This window comes from Rhamphochromis sp. 'chilingali', assembly GCF_963969265.1.
Source record: "Rhamphochromis sp. 'chilingali' genome assembly, chromosome: 17".
Classification (NCBI taxonomy): Eukaryota; Metazoa; Chordata; class Actinopteri; order Cichliformes; family Cichlidae; genus Rhamphochromis; species Rhamphochromis sp. 'chilingali'.
Window position 1 is genome coordinate 35,836,022 of NC_137944.1, and position 20,685 is coordinate 35,856,706.

At 42.4% G+C, this 20,685-nt stretch overlaps 2 gene segments (V, D, J or C); one reads left to right on the forward strand and one right to left on the reverse strand.

Annotated features, from left to right (window-relative positions):
• Positions 1–9,792: 9,792 nt before the first annotated feature.
• LOC308384512 (Ig kappa-b4 chain C region-like) lies at positions 9,793–10,290 on the forward strand. The segment is given in 2 exons: positions 9,793–9,826; positions 9,965–10,290.
• Positions 10,291–16,655: 6,365 nt separating this feature from the next.
• LOC308384515 (Ig kappa-b4 chain C region-like) lies at positions 16,656–19,679 on the reverse strand. The segment is given in 2 exons: positions 17,518–19,679; positions 16,656–17,069 (listed from the first exon to the last, which is right to left on the reverse strand).
• Between the last annotated feature and the right edge of the window lie 1,006 nt (positions 19,680–20,685).

A 20,685-nucleotide genomic window follows, 5' to 3' on the forward strand; every position in this document is an offset into this window, starting at 1 on the left:
CTTCTTCTCTCATTCTCTCCCCTCTCTCTCCTGTTGCTACTTCAATCATGAAACTGATCAATGATCAGCTGATCGGCTTTTCTCTCTTGTTTATTTATCGCCCACTTTGCGCCAGAAAGAGGAAACCAGCGGATGTCACGGTAAACAACAGCAGCACGTTTAAGCTTGATCAGCTGTTGTTAGAATTTAGTTAATATTAATTTCTAGTATCAGCTGATGTTTGCTGGAGCCACAGCTGTAAAGCTGCTGGTCATGATGTCGGTTTAGATATGTGGTGAGAGGGAAACATGAAGATGAAACCAGGAGATGTCCTTACTGAATCATCAGAGCTGAACAGGTGATGGAGAAACAGGTTTACCTTTTAGGTGACATGGATGAGTTGAAGTTATGAGCTGTTTCTGAGAGACAAATAACACCAGGATCCTTTTCTATGTAGCTGACAGCTGGTAACTGTGCAGGGGCGGGTCTAGCAAAGTTTATCTAGGGGGGCAGGTAGGGCATTAACAGGGAAAGGTGGGCACAAAGAAATACTTTTCTTTCTTATTCTCATTTAAAATACCTAGTTTTTATTAAATAATTATCTAAATCTTACAACCAAAGTTTTCATCTGACGTAAAATGTATAGAAATCATACATATACCAACAAGACGGTGTACATATGGAAAAGATATATATAAATCTTTTTTTTTTTTTTTTTTTTTTTTTTGGCCTGTCCCGTTTGGCTCTTTTGCATCAGAATTGTTGTCTAAAGGCAAAGAAAGATGCCCAACGGATTTACTTTACCAAACTGACCATCCCAGCCTTGCCGTAATGGTCCATTTGATTCACCTTTTATTGTTTATTTTATTTTCACTTACTGAATACGGGACAGACTTGACTGGGGGAAAGAAGGGGAGAAAGAAAGAGGGAAAGAGAAACAGCTGAGAAGAGGGACGGGGGAGAAGGGCAAAAACCAAAAACCAACAGAACGGGCAGAGAAAAAAAAATGCATATATCAATCACCTGGATCACCTGCTGAGAAAGAAAAAAGAAAGCAAGCAGAAGAGAACAAGAGTAATAGAATAAACAACATCACAATGATATATGGGAATATGACAGTAAATACTAAATGTTAAACATTATTGTGCAGCACATAAGATCAACAGAACACAGTGTGCTTTGAGGTAGGAGCCAAAAAGGGTGTAGTTTGTGGGTGTGATCACCCGTGTGTACACCTGTGAGCATGGACGCGCTTGTTTTTTGTTTTTTTAAAAGGTTCCTTCATGTAATAATCTGCTAGAGGGTGTGGGGGGGCCACAGCCCCGTCCTCCAGGGCGTGAAGCAGGTGTGGAGGAGATCAAAACTCCAGACATCCAGAGGCCCCCAGAACACAAGAGACCAAGGAAGACCAACAGAGGGGCAGCTGCGCCACTGTCCCAGTAAGAGCTGAGGAGAGTCCCAGATGAGGGCTCACTCAGCAGCCGCGGAGCAGAAGCCAGTGGGAGTTGCAGTGACGCGCCCGTGAGCTCCGCCGGCAGCCAGCTGCGCCAGAGTGACCGAGCCCCAGGCCGAGAGGCCGGGGGCACCCCCCCTCCGAAGTGGCCCGAGCGAGCCCCAGGCTCCAGGCCCCGATAAGCGGCCGCCAAGGAGTGAGCCGGTGTGTATCTGGACGCCCATCCCCGGACACAAAGAACCACCAACGCACCGATGTCTGAGGGGGTCCGCCACTGGCAGGGGAAGTGGTGGTAGGGGGAGATAGGCCTCCAAACCTTGGAGGGCCTGAGATGTCCCCAGAGAGGTGGCGCCTGACACCCAACCTGACATATAGACACAGACATACAGGCACACACAGATACAAACATCCATTCCCACCCTCATGCTCTCATATGCACTTACTCCACACTCAACCAACGTGGAGACAGACATAAAGAGACGTTGTACACACGATCACACTCCCCAAGCGTACTCTACAAACCGGGTCTAGGTGCCCCTGCCCCTGGAGGGGGGAACTGCACCCAGACCCAGGTGGTGTTTCCCTTTTCCCTGCGGTGGGGGAAGGCAGACCGCCCCGACTCCGCAGCAGCAAGAAGGCTCCACACTCCAGACCACAGTCGGACGGCCAACTCCTCCTCCTAGTCCTAGCCCCCCTGCTCCAGCAGGTCGCAGAGAACGGGGGTGAGAGAAGACTCCGAACCTCCCTCCACCCGCTCATTGTAATGTTGATGCATGTGTGTTCTAAGGTGCATTTAAAACCCAGGAGGGCTTGGAGCTACCTGCCAGAGAGCAGCAGGTAAGCGCATAGCCCCTCCTGCTAGCCCTCAATGTCTACGTGTATTTAAAATTGAGAGGTGGGCAACGATGCCAGGGGTGGGGTGTACACCCTGATGGTACTTTGGATTCCGTGTATCGTGCCCACCCCCAAGATCCTATATGTATGTGTAATGAGAGTGTGAGTAATGTGAATGTCTAAGTTGAGGGATAAAATTGAGGCAGAGGCAGCCAGAAGGGGACGGGGGGGGGGGGGGGGGGGGGGGGGTAGCCTCTTCTGCACCCTGGTGACATACCCCTACTCCAAGGCCCTGCATGTGTGGGTGGTTGTGGTGGAGCGGGAAGAGGGAGGCAGCTGGAGATGGGGAGGGAAGGAAGGGAGGGGCAAGTGACCCCTCCCTGGGGCCAGCTCCCCCGCTGACCCCAGTAGGCACCCCCATACTCCGCGACCCGCCAGGGAAAGGGGGCCCAGGCCCATCCAGACCGGGCCCAGTGCAGCAGCGCCGCCCAGCCCCACAGAGCCCGGGACAGTCCACCCAACCCCACCACAGAGAAAACTGCACCCACCCCACCATCCACTCATCTTCCAGACTACATAAGACAATAAACACCCAGGCTGAGATCTTCCTCCACCTCTCCTGTATCTCCCCCTCCTGCAGAGGGAGCTCCTGAGGAGAGGAAAGCTCCTGCAAGATGTGACAATCTCCCCCACCAGTTGAAGAGCCCCCCAGGTGGCTCGACGCACCGGCGGCACCCTGCTCCAGGGCTGGGCCCCCATGCACCCACCCGCCCACAACCCCGGCAACACACCAACCAGGACCCAAGCCCCCGAGGCCCGGTCCGGGTCCCAGCCCAGAGACGGAGCGCCCCCAGAACCTCACGCCCATCCCGGACCCACCCAGGGGCAGCCAGGCTACCAGGTCAGTAACCCACGTCCGTCAGCACAGACCCTCCCCTAGCCCCGCTGCACGCAGCCGCGAGGAAACAGTCACCGAAGAGCCAACAGAGCCCCTAACCGGACATGACCGCTACCCCGGGTTGAGCCCCCCAAGGAAGATGCCTCCGGGGAACCCCCCGACGCCCTAAGCCTGTCCCTACCCCCACACCAATCACATCAGTGAAGGCGGGACCAAACTATGACCCCCCACCCCCACTAGGTGATGGAGCTGATCAAAGGAGCCCAGAGCAATTGATCTGATGTGGTGGCAGAAGCTGTATCAAGACTAATGTAATCTAATAGATAATTTCTATATTGGTTAGAATTAAGATTATTTTTATTTTTCCAGTTCATGAGGACTGTTTTCTTGGCTATGCATAGGGCAGTGAAAACCATATGGGCGATATTCTTTTCTGAAGTGACATTATCTAAGCTGCCCAACAAACACACTAAGGGGGAAGTTGGAATGTTACATTTCAGACACTTCGATAAGTCTTCACATATCTCGCGCCAAAACTTCTGAACTGGTGGACAGAACCAAAGAGCGTGGATATAATTGTCCGGTGAATTGGTTTGGCAGTGTGAGCAGTTGTTGGTAGACTTAAAGCCCATCTTGAACATCCGATGACCTGTATAGTGCACTCTATGTAATATTTTGTATTGAATTAATTGAAGACTGGGATTTCTAATTAGATGAAAGGTTTTTAAGCAAATCTGAGACCAGAAGTTTAGGTCTAAGTTAACTGATAAATCCGCTTCCCATTTTGCAATAGGAAGTGATATTGATTCATCTGTTTTAGAAAGCATTCTGTATATTTTGGATAGTAATTTGGGGGGTTTAAGAGTAAGAAATTGAACCACACTTGGTGGTGTTTGTAGTTCAACTTGACCCGGTTTAAATTTCTTTTTTACTATGGATTTAATTTGTTGATATTCTAAAAATCTTTTCTTGTTGATCCCATATTGTGTAACTAGTCCGTCAAATGAAATAAATTCTGTTCCTTCTAGTATATGTTCTAAATATTTGATTCCTTTATCACTCCAATCTGAAAAGTTTATCATATTATTGTTTTGTAATATGTCAGGGTTGTTCCAGATAGGTGTACGTTTGCATGGGATTAATGAAGACGCCGTCAATTTTAGAAACTCCCACCATGCTGTCAGAGAAGAGCTGATGTTGATGCTTTTAAAGCATTCATGTCGTTGGATGTTTGAGCTGATAAATGGTAGGTCTGAGATCTCTAGATTATTGCAGAGTGCTTGTTCTACATCTAGCCAAGGTTCATCTAAGAGGGTGTGTTTTAGCCATCCTGAGATAAACTGAAGCCTGTTGGCTAAGAAGTAGTGCTGAAAGTTAGGCAGTTCTAGTCCTCCTTTATCCTTGGTCTTTTGTAGTGTTTTTAAGCTCATACGTGGGGGTTTATTTTTCCAAAGGAATTTGGACATACATGAATCTAGAGATCTGAACCAATCTTGTGGCGGTTTAGTTGGGATCATTGAGAATAAATAATTTATTTTTGGTAAGACCATCATTTTTATAGCGGCAACCCTTCCCATGAGTGATATGGGTAGACATTTCCATCTAGCCAGATCATCTTCTACCTTCTTTAAAAGTGGGATATGGTTTAATTTAGTTAGATCTGCAAGCTTGGGAGAAACATTAATACCTAAATATTTTATATTTCCCGATTGCAGTGGTGTAGAAGAGGAATTATGGAGGGAGCAATTAATCGGTAGGACTGTAGATTTTGACCAGTTAATTGATTAATCTGATATTCTTGCAAAAGAGTTTATCAATTCAATCACCCCAGAGATATTGGTTTGTGAATTTTGGAGAAAGAGTAACACATCATCCGCATAAAGGCTGATTTTATGTTCCACGTTCTTGCATTTTATGCCCTTAATTACTGAATTCTGTCTAATTGCTGCTGCTAGTGGTTCAATAAAAATTGCAAATAGTGAAGGGGAGAGTGGGCATCCCTGCCTGGTGCCCCTCAAGAGACAGAAGCTGGAGGATGTCTGGTCATTTGTTCTAACACAAGCTGTTGGGGAATTATATAATATTTTTAACCAGTTTATGAAAGAGGATCCAAAACCAAATTTGTGTAAAGTTGCAAATAGAAATTTCCAGTTAACTCTGTCAAATGCTTTTTCTGCGTCTAAAGAGAATATTGTAGTTTCTAGGTTTTTACTGTATGAGTAGTCTATCAAATTAAGTAATCTACGTGTATTTGTTGATGAGTGCCTACCTTTTATGAAACCAGTTTGGTCAGGATGAATTAAGAGGGGGGTTATTTTCTCCAGTCTCTTTGAGAGAGCTTTGCAGATTATTTTAAGGTCTACATTTATAAGGGATATTGGACGATAGCTTGAGGGATATACAGGGTCTTTGCCTGGTTTTAGCAGGAGATTAATGTTTGCAGAATTCATATTTGATGGAAGTCTGCCCTTTTCTTTAATTTCCAACAACGTTCTGTAGAAAACTGGTGCTAGAATCGACCAGAATTCTTTGTAGAATTCTGCAGGAAAGCCATCTGGACCTGGAGCCTTATTATTGTGCATACTAATCAGGGCTTCCTGGAGTTCACCTGGTGTCAGTGGTGAATCCAGTGCCATTGCTTGAGTGTCCAATAATTTTGGAAGAGTTATGTTGTCCAAAAACTGATCAATTTCTTTTTTAGACGGGTTTATTTGTGGTGAATACAACGTTTTATAGAAATCCCTGAAAATGTTGTTTATTTGTATCGGATCATATATTGTGTTCCCAGATGAATCTTGAACAGCACATATAGTTGTTTTTTCTTTATTTATTTTTAGCTGGTTTGCTAGAAATTGACCGGATTTATTACCATGTTCGTAATTTTGTAGGCGTAGTCTTTGTACTAAGAATTTTGTTCTTTTATCAATTATCTCATTTAATTCTAGTTTTGTTTTGCGTATTTTGTTCAATGTTTCCTGATCTTGGTGGGACGCGTAGGCTTCTTCTAGTGATTTGATGTTTTTTTCTAATTCCTGAATATTTTTGTTTTCTTTTTTCTTTTTATGTGATGAGAAAGAAATTATTTTACCTCTCATCACAGCTTTCCCTGCTTCCCATAGAACAGAAGCAGATATTCCGGGAGTGTCATTAAAGTCTAAATATGAAGTCCACTCTTTTTTAAAATATTTAATAAAGTCTTCATCTTTAAGTAGTGATATATTAAATCTCCAGTTTTTTCTTGGCGTAGTATTATTCTTGTGCATTAGTGTTAAAGATACAGGACCATGATCGCTGACAGCTATAGGGTGAATCTCAGTGTCTGAAGTCTCGCTCAGCAGTGAGCTGCTGACCAGAAAATAATCCAGACGAGAGTAGGAGTAATGGACATGTGAGAAAAAAGTATATTCCTTACTGGTGGGGTGAAGGGAGCGCCATGCATCGCAAAGACCAAAGTCGCTCATATACTGTTTGATTATATTTGTGGACTGCCAATTACGCTGAGTTCCCGCTGTATTGTCTTCATTTAGTCCAAGGTTGAGGTCACCTCCAAGAACAAGTGTGCCATCTAAGTGTTCAGAGAGTGCACTGAAAAAACCGTGAAAGAATGAGAATGATATATATAAATCTTATAAAGTTTGTATCTGTCTTGTGTGAAACTTGTATGAAAAGCATATAAGAGTAAAAACAGATATAAGATCCCTTGAAAAATTATATAATGAAACTTGTATGTTTTGGATACTTACTAAAACAATATATGAAAGTAATGAGAAAGTGGCCACTTTCATGAGTAAATCATACAAATAGTTTTTACTATTTCTTTTCCATATGGGACTGTCACAACAGCATTTGTTTACATTCAAAGTCTTTATGGCTTTAATACCTGGTGGGCCGGTCTGTAGTCAAAATGCCCGATTTTCTGTCCCAGTCCAGCCCTGTAGGTTAATACTGGTAGTGTCACCATGCCAGCTGACTGTATTTCATCATCAGCCAGTGTTGTTCTTTATCAATATTACCAAAGTTTACCATAAGGCAGCATAGAAAGTATTTACTTGCTTTCAGGTTTTATTCAAATGTTAGTCTTTTCAGTTGTTTCCCCACTTTTTCCTGTTTCACAATCAAACACCAGTTTGTGAGAAGATGATCTTGTTTTTTTAACAGGCAGATAAAGTTTTGCATTGGCTAATTTGTCAATTGTTTGTTACAAATGTTCGTATTTTAATATTCAAAAATGTTTTTGCCCAAAACATATGTGCACTATATGTCAGTAAAAATACTATGCAAATATTGCTGTCCTTGACTGCTGAGTAAACACTGACAAAGCACTGATTGTATCTCTTGTACTTTATCAACGCAGTATCTAACAACTTTGCACCGTAGTGGTTAAAGTCCAAAGACATGCAGCTTGTGGGGATAGGTTAATTGGATAATCCAAATTGTCACTAGGTGTGAATGTGAGTGTGAATGGTTGTTTGTCCCTGTGTGTTGGCCCTGCGACAGACTGGCGACCTGTCCAGGGTGTACCCCGCCTTTCGCCCTATGACAGCTGGGATAGGCTCCAGCGCCCCCTGCGACCCTGAAAAGGATAAGCGGAAGTGAATGGATGGATGGATGGTTAAAATCTCATTCTAATAAGAGTTAAAAGTGCATTTGGTTATTAGGCTTATAGTTTTATTGAATTATGGTTAACGGTTGGTAGAATTTTTTTTTTAAACATTATCTGCCAATTACATCTGCCACCCTTCTCCAAATCTGTGCCCTTACCTGGCCCCCCCAACAAAAATTTTCTAGACACGCCACTGTTTAGTGTCCGTGTTTCCTTCTGTCCAGTGTCGCGATCTCCCTCTTGCTCTGTGTTCTGCCTCTGTGGTTATTCTCTGTTTGAACCCGTCTATTTAGTATTTTCCAGTTGCCTTCCAGTTTGTTTACTGTAACCCAGCAATAAACCCATTTCCAAGCACAGTCATGATGCTAGTCTACACTCTGCCTTCCACACAGGGGAACCTGACAAGTTTTACTTGTTAGATTTATCATTAGCTCAATCTCACATGAACATTCATTCATCTTTTTAATTCAAATACACAACAATACTTTTTCTTTTCTAAACACTGTGTCTGTCAATTACAATAACCCCATTTCCTTAGATCACACATGTTAAACTCATTCTCTTAGATTAGTGGCTCCCACACTCCCCCCTCCCATCATTCTTACATAAACTCACAGCTTCCAAGGCCATCTCCACACACACTCAGTGAGAGTCTAAGAATCATTATTAGATTTTCTCATTCTTTGTACTGGATAAACCTGAACATGATATTCTGATCAGTATTAACCAATCAAGCTGTCAGCAGGGTCACATATGAATTATGATTTGGTGTTTAACAATTACAACATACGTAAAACCATTTCTCTTATTCAGAATCTCGTACAGTGATTGGTTGGTCAGACTTTTTTTGTCACATTGCAGCAATCACACACAGACACTAATCAGGCCAAGCTCAAAGCTGGATCGTGTCTATAAACACAAAAAATAGATATTGTAATAGTTTTAATTACTCAAACTGTATTTGACATTCAGCATATTATTTAGACTTATATGTTAATTATAACCTTAATTTAGAATAAAGATGATTTACTATTAGCAAGAGCGCTCTGAAATTTTTTAATGAAAATATTTAGTTTAATTTTTACTTCAAGAAAGTTGATAATTTAAAAGATGTTAAATATAAACATGTCTTCTTTGTTTCCCTGTGAACCAGCTGTGTTTCACAGGCTGTTTGTGTTCAGAGTCAGAGAGCTGTGTCTCTCTCCAGTCAGAGGTTTTTGTACGACCACTCAGTCAGTTTGTATCACTGTGGTGGACTTTCGGTGGAGGAACCAGGCTGGATGTTGGAAGTAAGTCAAATTTTGTGGTTATTTTATTATTTCAAGAGTAATCGTTTGTTTGAAGGATCTACATTGAACTCTATAAAGTAACATTTTAAAGAATTTTAAAGTCTACAACTTTGTTGGAAGTAAGTTTGTGCTCAAATGTCAAATCATTGAACATCATCTTCCTGTGAGCTGAACTCAGTCACATCACATTTTTGTTTCGCTCCTTTACTGAACCTGTCCTCACGTGTTCCATTTTTAAACAGGAACAATTTAAAGGATTAAAGAAAATGTACTCTTTAAACCTGCTGCAGAATTAAAAGGACTCAGGACAGTGTGACTGGAGATCATTTCTTAGTGTTTCTGACACATCTGTTAGTTTTAAAAATGTCCCACTTTGTCTTTGACCTCAGTTTGAAACTGTCTGAGAATATTTATCTTGTTTAAATCTGGCTTATGTTGAAATATTCTGACGGGTTCGGTTTAGCAGATAACGTCTTTATCAGTGAAATGATCAGCTGGTGATAGTTTAACAGTAATTATGATTGTAGAAATGCACCAAATGAAATGATTAAAATGTTGAATGTAAATAACTGAATATTTGTTCAAAGTGTGTTATATTTTGTATTAAACACTAAAACCATGCAGATAATTAGAAGTTGATGCTGAAGATAATTACTGAGATGCTGTGTAACAGTTTGGCCCCAGTGCAGTTTGTTGAGCTTCAGGTCATATGAGGACTGTGAGTGCGCTGATGTGCATGACAGCTTTGTTAAAGGGAAGTGAAACACTGTGTGAGTGAGTGACTGGTGGAGCAGAAAAACATCTGTCAGAAAGTCCTTAAAGGAGAAGATCTGCTCTCACACAGTGAAGGCGTTACTGCCAGCTGTGCCGTGTGCTCCCTGTCCTCTAAGCTGATTGGTGTCTCCTAGGTGACGCTCGTCCCACCCTGACGGTGCTGCCCCCCTCCAGAGAGGAGCTGCAGCAGGGGAAGGCCACGCTCATGTGCCTGGCCAACAAGGGCTTCCCCTCAGACTGGAGTCTGTCCTGGAAGGTGGACGGCAGCAGCAGCAGCAGCTGGGAGGAGGGCAGGAGCCCAGGGGTGCTGCAGGAGGACGGCCTCTACAGCTGGAGCAGCACCCTGAGGCTCCCTGCAGACCAGTGGGAGAAGGTGGGCTCTGTGACCTGTGAGGCCACCCAGGGCTCCCACACTTCTCTCTCACAGACACTGAGGAGAGACCAGTGTTCCCAGTCCTGAGCTGACTCTCTCTCTCTTTCTGTCACTCGTCTTTGTTTTGTTCATCATTTCACTGTTTGACACAATAAAGATTCATTCAAAGAAACTCTCGTTCCACTTCTGCCCTTTTTAACTGAGCTTAAATTTAAATTTTTTAGTTCACCGTTATTCATACAGGTAGTCCCACTTGTACAGCATCAGAGTCTGAATGCGAAATGTTTCAGAAAAACATATTAAAGTTACAACAATAAAAGAAACACCAAAGTACCTCAAACTGTTTAATATTTAAGAAGTTCCCAGTGTTCAATCACACATTGTTGTCAACTCTTAATGATGACATTAAAATAACGTGTTGTTATAGAGACTGAGACCCCCACGGCCTCATCCACCTGCGACTGTCTAAATAAGGCTGATAGGTGGTGCAGAGTTCAGAAACACACATGTGATTGTACTGGTGTTCATTTGACTTTAACACACTATTATAATATTTAATGAGAATTATCCGATGCTCAGAAATGAGTGGGAGGAGTCATTCTGTGGTACGATCCTGTAATAGTAGATGTCACTGTTTTTATAACAGCACGTGGATAAAACGTGCTTTCATCATTAAACAACATCTTTAATTTCCTATATAAAAGTCTACAATGTAAACAATAAAAAACATCCATACTTAATGTTTTAGTATTTGTAAATGGCCTGCATTTGTGTTATTAAAATGATCATCAACAGAATTTTTCAAAACTGACTTAGAAAGTTCAGTTTTTGTTAAACTGAAATGTGTTAGTATAACCTGATGAGCTGCACAGTGTTTGTTTCCTTCACAGCTAAGTTAGTCTTTAGTCTGAGTGCAGCTGTTGAGACAGTTCCTCTAAAGCTGAGGGAGGTTTTTGTACGGCGCTGTATCGCTGTGTGAACAAGTTGCTACCCTGCTGACAGTAATAAACTCCTGAATCTTCAGCCTGCTCAGAGTGAAGTCAGTACCAGATCCACTTCCACTGAAACGATCTGAAACTCCAGACTGACGATTTGTAGCTTTATAAATCAGGAGTTTAAGATAAGATAAGATAAGATAGAACTTTATTAATCCCTCGGGTGGGTTCCTCTGGGAAATTCGACTTCCAAAAAGCACAGCACCGACCGAAGTTACAGTTACAGAATTGTTATATATATATACACACACACACACACACACACACACACACACACACACACACACACACACACACACACACATATATATAAATACAGAGACAAATATAAATAAAATATACAAAGGGGATAAATAGAATAAATAGGAATAAAAAATAAAAATACAAGTGAATTGCACATTTCAAGTATTGAGTCTATTGCACTGTTGACTATTTACAAAAAGTATTGCACAAGGTATTGTACAGTGAGGTGAAGAGGCACTACAGCTTAGTTGTTCCCCCCTCCTTTGTCCTCCTGTCTCCCCTCCCTCTCCCCTCCAGGGAGGAGTTAAACAGTCTGATGGCGTGTGGGACAAAGGAGTTTTTAAGTCTGTTAGTTCTTGTCTTGGGGAGAAGCAACCTGTCACTGAACAGACTCTTCTGATTGTTTATGGCCGTGTGCAGAGGATGCCCAGCATTGTCCATAATGTCCATCAGTTTCTTTAATGTCCTTTTCTCTGCCACTGTCACCAGAGTGTCCAGCTTCATGCCGACCACAGTTTAGGAGCTTTGCCAGGTTTCTGAAGGTACCAGTGAAGCCAGTCACCAACACTTGTACTGGTTCTACATGTGATGGAGACAGACTGCCCTGCAACCACAGACTGAGCTCCAGGAGACTGAGTCACGATGATTTGTCCTGATGAACCTGGAAAAGATGGAAAAAAGGAGAAGGGTTACTGAGACAAATCCAGCGTGGAGAAAGATGATCAGCATCCAAACAGAAGATGGAGAACAGATGGAAGAAGGTCACTGCTGCTGGTTTCAGTGTTCACGCTGAAGCCACGCGCTCACAGAGAGTCTCACCCTGAACAAGGAGCCCCAGGGTGGCCAGCAGTAGAGTCAGTGACATCATCATTGTGCTGCCGGCGTGTCAGTGTCTCTGAAAGGCACTTAATTTAATTTAATTTAATTTAATTTCATTTCCTATATAAAAGTCTACAATGTAAACAATGAAAAACATCTATACTTAATGTTTTAGTGTTTGTGTTATTAAAATGATCATCAACAGAATTTTTCTAAACTGACTTAGAAAGTTCAGCTTTTGTTAAACTGAAATGTGTTAGTATAACCTGATGAGCTGCATGGGTCTTTATCAGTGAAATGATCAGCTGGTGATAGTTTAACAGTAATTATGATTGTAGAAATGCACCAAATGAAATGATTAAAATGTTGAATGTAAATAACTGAATATTTGTTCAAAGTGTGTTATATTTTGTATTAAACACTAAAACCATGCAGATAATTAGAAGTTGATGCTGAAGATAATTACTGAGATGCTGTGTAACAGTTTGGCCCCAGTGCAGTTTGTTGAGCTTCAGGTCATATGAGGACTGTGAGTGCGCTGATGTGCATGAGAGCTTTGTTAAAGGGAAGTGAAACACTGTGTGAGTGAGTGACTGGTGGAGCAGAAAAACATCTGTCAGAAAGTCCCCGCAGAAGGCCACGCTCATGTGCCTGGCCAACAAGGGCTTCCCCTCAGACTGGAGTCTGTCCTGGAAGGTGGACGGCAGCAGCAGCAGCAGCTGGGAGGAGGGCAGGAGCCCAGGGGTGCTGCAGGAGGACGGCCTCTACAGCTGGAGCAGCACCCTGAGGCTCCCTGCAGACCAGTGGGAGAAGGTGAGCTCTGTGACCTGTGAGGCCACCCAGGGCTCCCACACTCCTCTCTCACAGACACTGAGGAGAGACCAGTGTTCCCAGTCCTGAGCTGACTCTCTCTCTCTTTCTGTCACTCGTCTTTGTTTTGTTCATCATTTCACTGTTTGACACAATAAAGATTCATTCAAAGAAACTCTCGTTCCACTTCTGCTCTTTTTAACTTGCACAGATTGAGATCCTTTCACAATAAACACAGTTGTTCTTCACTCAGGGGTTTCAAACTCGTGGCCCGGGGGCCACTTGCTGCCCATATATTGACGTGAAGAAATAAAATGCAGTTTGTCCCTTGAAGTGACTTTTTTGTTTGTTGTTAAGTGCAAAGTTCTTTAAAAAAACAAAAATGATTTAATATGACTGCAACATGAGCAGAGAGTACAAACATGCTGAGGTTCAGTGACTAATGTGTTCACTTATGTCTGCATTTTGATTCTGTTAAGTACGAACACAATGACAGCAGACGTACTGCTACATGTCTGCAGACAGAGGACCAATGACTTTATTTGGCAGTTCAATGAAAGGCTTCAGTTAGTTAAGAAGGAGGAAAAAGAATACCATACCATACCATACCACCTTTATTTATAAAGCACTTTAACATAAAACCAGAGTTCACAAAGTGCTGTACATGCTAAAAGCATAAGTAAAGAAAATTAAAATGAGATAAGATAAAATAAATAACTAAAAAACTAAAATAAATTGAAACATGTCAAAACAAATTGAGTCAACCCCTCTAATCAATGCCAAAGGCTTCAGCGAATAAATATGTTTTAAGAAGACTTTTAAATTCAGAGAGAGAAGAGGCCTGCCTTACATGCAAGGGTAGATCATTCCACAACTTTGGAGCAACTACAGCAAAAGCACGATCACCTTTAGATTTATACTTAGTTTTTGGTACCTTAAGGAGCTGCTGATTGGCGGACCTAAGGGAACGGGGAGGTGTATATGGTTGTAGTAGCTCCGAGAGGTAGGGGGGGGCCAGGCCATTAAGAGATTTAAAAGCAAATAAGAGAATTTTAAAAACAATCCTAAAATGTACAGGTAGCCAGTGGAGTTGAAATTAAAATTGTGTTCATGTTATACAATATACAATATACAATATGTGAATCTGTGTTCATGTTATACAATATTCAAATAAAAAAAACAACCAAACAAAACACTTTTTGGAAATATTTGTGTTCTTTCTTTCTTCTTCTTTTTTTTGTACTACTTGAACACTAAAGTGGCCGTCCAATAAGACGACAGTGTCAGCTTTGGCCCACGGCTCATTTGACACCCCTGATCTTAAATGAAAGCACAACTATGTCAGTTTTCTTTTATTTATAACTTACAATCCTACGTTCCAAAATCATTTCACTCACCTGCATTCAGACCATGTTAACATTTATTATGGCTGCCACTGAAATCTTCCTCCTTACATATTCTCAGAGTCTGGAGGAAAAACCAAAGCACTCAGTGTATTTTATACTGAACTTTTTCAGAGCACACAACATAACGAGTCTGCTGGTACTGAAACCTGTTGTGGACATTTTCAGTTCTTAAAAATAACGTCTGGGAGTAGCGACACACATGCAAACACAGAGTCAGTGAGCTGTAACTGTCCTCAGCACATCACTGATGAAACTTTTGTCAACATATATTTTCTTCCTTTCACAGAAAACTCATCCCTGTTCTCAGTTCAACACTACTTACTTATCTTTGATATTTACCTCACGCTCCATTCATCCTTCATCGAATACATGAAATATGTAGCGACTTAAAAATATCTCACAATGTGTAAGTAAAACGTAAAGGATGTTTTATGTTAGCGTCCATGTTTCAGGACTCTCTGTGTCCTGTGTCCCCTCGGGTTACCCCTGAGAATGAGACCCTCACTTGCACCATTGGCACTCTCACCTGGGAAATAGACACAATCCAGCAAACCCTGATGACAGAACCTGATCCTGACTGTAATGTCATCTGCAAACTTAAGGTTTTGACACACTTGACTTTTGCTGTGCAGCCATCTGTGTAGGACACCTCCACTGGGTTGCCACTGCAAATTTTCCAGGTGCTGGATGTGCCTCACCAGTGATCCACTGACAGATGGAGGCTGGGACAGTGAGCTGGGTAGTTTGGAGTTGAGCTGAAGTCCACAACCTGATCCTATTACAGATCCTATTACGTGTACCAGGGCAGTCAAGGTGTTCCAGCTTGAAGTGCATTCCTGTGCTGACAGCATCATCCACTGACCTGCACCAGGGAGCGTGTGATGTTTGCAGATAGGTCAACACTCATGTCTTTACTACAGACGTCAGGGCAACATGTCTGTCATTAATTAACAGAGTGTTTCTTGGGGAAAGATAATTGTTAGCTGAAAACCCATTTTTAGTGTTTCAGTGTAGCGCCTCTTTGCTACCCTGATCTCCTTTGTCAGTATGTTTCTGGCCTGGGTATACAGGACTCTGTGCCCACTCCTGTAGGCGGCATTATCCCTGAATTTTCCTGTAAACCAGGGTTTGTTGTTATTGTATACGCAGAAGGTTTTAGGATGTCACAGTGTCAGTGATGTTGTCCAGGTGTGCCTCAAAAACACTCCACTTCCTGCATTGTCTCACAGCACAAGGCCAGGCAGGCGCCTGTGGCACTTTTATTTTGACTGCATTGTTTATGGTTGTGTATTATAAACTGCAGTATATTTACTCTTTATCATGCTGCTGCATGCATACAAATGTCCATTTTATTTGCAATAAACCAAAAACAAACAAACAAACAAGCTAAAAACGCAAAACAAAATGCAGGTACACAGTGAAAGACCAGATGTCCCAGTTTCACACTGGAACTTGAAAGCAGCTTACATTTGTGGATCTGTGTGGCTGTGGCGGAAACCCCCACGTGGGCATGTGACGTGATCTGTGCGTGTCGGGCGATTGGTGCACATCTAAGGTTTTGTGAGTGAGGACATGTTTAGACATTTGTGTGCATAGACAGGTTTGTGAAAGAGAAAATGATCAGATTTGTGAGGCTGAACTTCATAAATTGTGTGTAAATGATCAGTATTTCTGCACCCACTGAACTACTACTGTAAAGACCAGAAAGGATGCACCAGTTAAAATAGAAGCGCCCATGTTAAATCATTGGTGGACAGATAGAGCTGGGTGTCATCTGCATAGCAGTGTAAATGTATGCTATGTCTTCTAATGATGCTGCCTAAGGGAAGCATGTATAATGTAAACAGAATTGGTCCTAGCACTGAACCCTGTGGAACTCCATAATTAACCTCAGTGTGTGAAGAGGACTCTCCATTTACATGCACAAACTGGAGTCTATTAGATAGATATGATACAAACCACTGCAGCACAGTACCTGTAATACCTACAGCATGTTCTAATCGCTCTAATAGGATATTTTGGCTATATTAGCTGTTACGCCCCAGTCTAGGGGTACAGGAACGCAACATAAGTTTGAAAAGACTGCCCCGCCCTGGTCCCCAAAACCATACACAGAGGGAAACCAATTCCTTAGTGAATCGTGTTTTATTATCTACACTGCAAAAATGAAGCTCCAGGGTGAACAAAGGCCAAAATAACAAACAAAACAAGTTAAGTCAGGAGGAGGTGCTATCTAAAACCCTATGTGAAATCAAACATCAAACAAAAGACAAGCGCTACACCTAACTCCCTAACTGAAATAAACAGGAGAAAACAGTGCAAGGAAAAACAATACGGCAGCTCACCCCTTCTGTTGCAGTGCTATTTACAATGTGCTATTTACAATGAAAGCTAATATACACACTATATACAAAACTCAGAAAGGCCCAAAAATCACAGGCACACAAGTCTCAGGTTTTGGAGGCCAGGGTCAGGTCTGCTGCTGCTGTCAGTGGCTGCCCCAGGACAACTGCTGGTGAGGGATTTGAAGAGGATCACATGGCCAGGGGACCAATCAGCAGCCGTCAGCTCATCCACTCCGGGACCTGCAAAACTTAAAGGCACAGACAACAACAGCCACCAAAACAGATTATGGACAGGGCCATAACATAGCTAAGACACTGAAAACTTCCTCCCGAACAGAAAAAGTCCCTTCAAGGGACAAACTGCATTTTATTTCTTCGCGTCAATATATGGGCAGCAAGTGGCCCCCGGACCATGAGTTTGAAACCCCTGAGTGAAGAACAACTGTGTTTATTGTGAAAGGATCTCAATCTGTGCAAGTTAAAAAGAGCAGAAGTGGAACGAGAGTTTCTTTGAATGAATCTTTATTGTGTCAAACAGTGAAATGATGAACAAAACAAAGACGAGTGACAGAAAGAGAGACACTTGCAGAGGAAAACCAGCGAGTCAGCTCAGGACTGGGAACACTGGTCTCTCCTCAGTGTCTGTGAGAGAGGAGTGTGGGAGCCCTGGGTGGCCTCACAGGTCACAGAGCTCACCTTCTCCCACTGGTCTGCAGGGAGCCTCAGGGTGCTGCTCCAGCTGTAGAGGCCGTCCTCCTGCAGCACCCCTGGGCTCCTGCCCTCCTCCCAGCTGCTGCTGCCGTCCACCTTCCAGGACAGACTCCAGTCTGAGGGGAAGCCCTTGTTGGCCAGGCACATGAGCGTGGCCTTCCCCTGCTGCAGCTCCTCTCTGGATGGGGGCAGCACCGTCAGGGTGGGTGCAACTTGTCCCACTGGAGGAGGACACAGAGAGACAATATGAAGAAATTTCATGCAACAAGAAGAGAACCTCCACCCTGTTGGCTGCAGCTGGGGAGGCTGCTGGTTCTGGTCTTCAGTGTTTCACTTCCCTCTCTGAGCTCACTAATCATTTTTCAGTTTAATCTACTTTTACAACAACAGTCGCCTCAAGGCGCTTTATATTCTAAGCAGGGAAATCTCAGTTTAGTTTCATGAACAAAGTCAAATGGAGATTTACAGGTATCACTGCTAAGCATGACCACAGGCTCACCTCAACATTTAGATATCCTTTAAAGCCTCTAAGACGTTTTACATCTCCAATAAACATACTAGTGTAGCATGTGCTTCAATCAGTCACATTATGATGTTAGAATGAGGATGTTACATGTCATTAAAAAGGAAGACTGAGGACAACACGTGCAAAGATTCCCAGGAAAAATCTTTACACGCTCTTTCTTTGGTCATTATTATGAAAAATATCATTTAATACTATAATATGTTTTCTTTGAGTCACATTTTTTAATCTAATCTTTGTGGACAGAATCATGAACTAAAGCAGCGTCTCCAATAACTAACAGTATTTTCTAATAACATTATAATTTATGGTTATATACACACTGTGAAAATGACCAAACAGAGAAAAACGAGTTTCTTCATCAAACTAAATATCATCTGCAAAATTATTTAAAAATCAGAAAATAAACCCCAATTTTTTAACCTTTTCAGCAAAATAATCTCGATTAATTTCATGTAGAAGTCAAAGAAACTTACAGTCAACATCCAGCCTGGTTCCTCCACTGAACGTGTGCCACAGTGATACAAACTGACCGAGGCGTCGTACAAAAACCTGTAGAGACACGGCTCTCTGACTCTAAACACAAACAGTCTGTGAAACACAGCTGCTACAGGGAAATCCACTCAGAGTGACAGAAATCACAACAAGAAGAATTTGTTTAATTTAGTCTTTCCTTTCTCTTTTCAGTTTTATGTAAAAAAAGGTATTTAAAGTTCATCGCTGCACATTTATTGTTGTTTGCTTCTTTTTTTGAAGCCAAACCAGTCAAACGGTACTTTAGAGGCTGTTTGTCTTGACCAGTGTTGGATAAGTTACTTTTTAAAAGTAATTAATTACTAATTACTTAATCAATATTGTATTTAAAATACTTATCTAATTACTGTGTCTGAAAAGTAACTTAATTACTCAATAAGTAATTTAACTAAATACTTTTTAAAATCCCTATAAACCTTGAGTGGACAAACAATAGAAATTAAACTCTTTAAATAATAAAAAATTTTTTTTAAAGATGGAGACTGAGTACGCAGCGGTAGCATCTCTTCCACAGTGTAGCCTTCAATCATTTTTAAGCTCATCTTCAGACACTTTCTGTGCTGCTGAAGTAAAATCAGGTTTTGCTGCTTAGCAGGAGTTCCCGCGGTGTTATCCATGGATGATGAACAAGGATCACTAAGAAGTGTTCGTCTATGCTCTGTGTCAGGTGCTTCAGTAGATTAGTCCTGCTATTAACAGCAGCCGATAGTTTTAACATATTACTGTAATGTTCTTGTCTGCTTGTTTCAGAAAAGTGAAGAGACGGGAATATGTCCATGTCATGAAACAGCCACTCGCTTCAGCCGAGTCCGACAGCTTCCGCTGTAGAATACGACTGTGCAGCAAACTGCCGCGAAATGACGCGCAGCTGCACTACAACGATGTTAAAGCGGTAGAATTTACTTTTACCTTTAAAAGATAAATTATTGAAATTAAATAATGATATTCAGCGAGTTTAATTATTTTAAAATGTAACGCAAGTACATTGTAAGTAACTGTAATTAAAATACCTAAAAATGAACAGTAATCAGTTACTCTACTTTTTCAGTGGAAAAGTAATTTGATTACAGTAATGCGTTACTTAGTAATGCGTTACTTAGTAATGCGTTACACCCAACACTGGTCTTGACCTTATGTAAAGGACCTCCACAGTTACTGATGCCCACACTGGCGGCGCCTTGAGCATACACCGGCTGATAGCGCTCGAGCAAAATTCAGTGTTTTTTTTTCTATGGTGTGTCGCGACCAAAGAACAATGCACACCAACCACAGCAGACAATAAAGCGGGGGGCAGCCGGCTGAAACGCAAGTGCTACACACGTAAACAAAAGCGAGGAAAGCATTCCAGTGCTAGCGCTAGGCTAAAGGCTAACCCGTTCCGACCAGCACTTCCATCCATCCTGCTCTCCAACGTTCGCTCCCTGGACAGTAAAATGGATTATCCGTGGCTACAGCACTCGACCCGGCTTGAGTTAAGAACTGTTGTTTTCATCCTCACAGAAAAATGGCTGAATGCGGATATTGCTGACTTGGCTATCCAGCTAACCGGCCTAGCATGCTATCGAGCCGATAGAGAAGCCTCCTTGTCTGGTAAGAGCCGGGACAGTGGTCTGTGCATCTACATTGACTGTGGGGCACGAATTTGGATGAAGTGAGTTGCCACTGCTCACCACAGGTGGAGTTTCTAATAGTAAAGTGTCGCCCATTCTATCTACCAAGAGAGTTTTCCTCGACACTTATTATAGCAGTGTATTCCCACCAAATGCTAATGCCAATTGGCACTAGCAGAACTGTCTCGTGATATCAACGAGCTCCAAAAGGCGCAACCGGCGACTTCAAACATGCAAACCTCAAGACAGTCCTCACCAAATTGCAACAAGATATGAACTTCCCAACCAGAGGGAACAACTGCCTGGATAAAGTTTACACCAACATGTGCGGGTCCTACAAGGCAGCTGTGCACCCACACATCGGCTCACCTGACCATGCCACTGTAGATGCTGCTGCTGCTGCTCATGTACACATCACTGCTGAAACGCACAAGACCAGCCAGGAAAACCATCAGAGTCTGGCCGAGTGGGGCTGTCTCAGCGCTT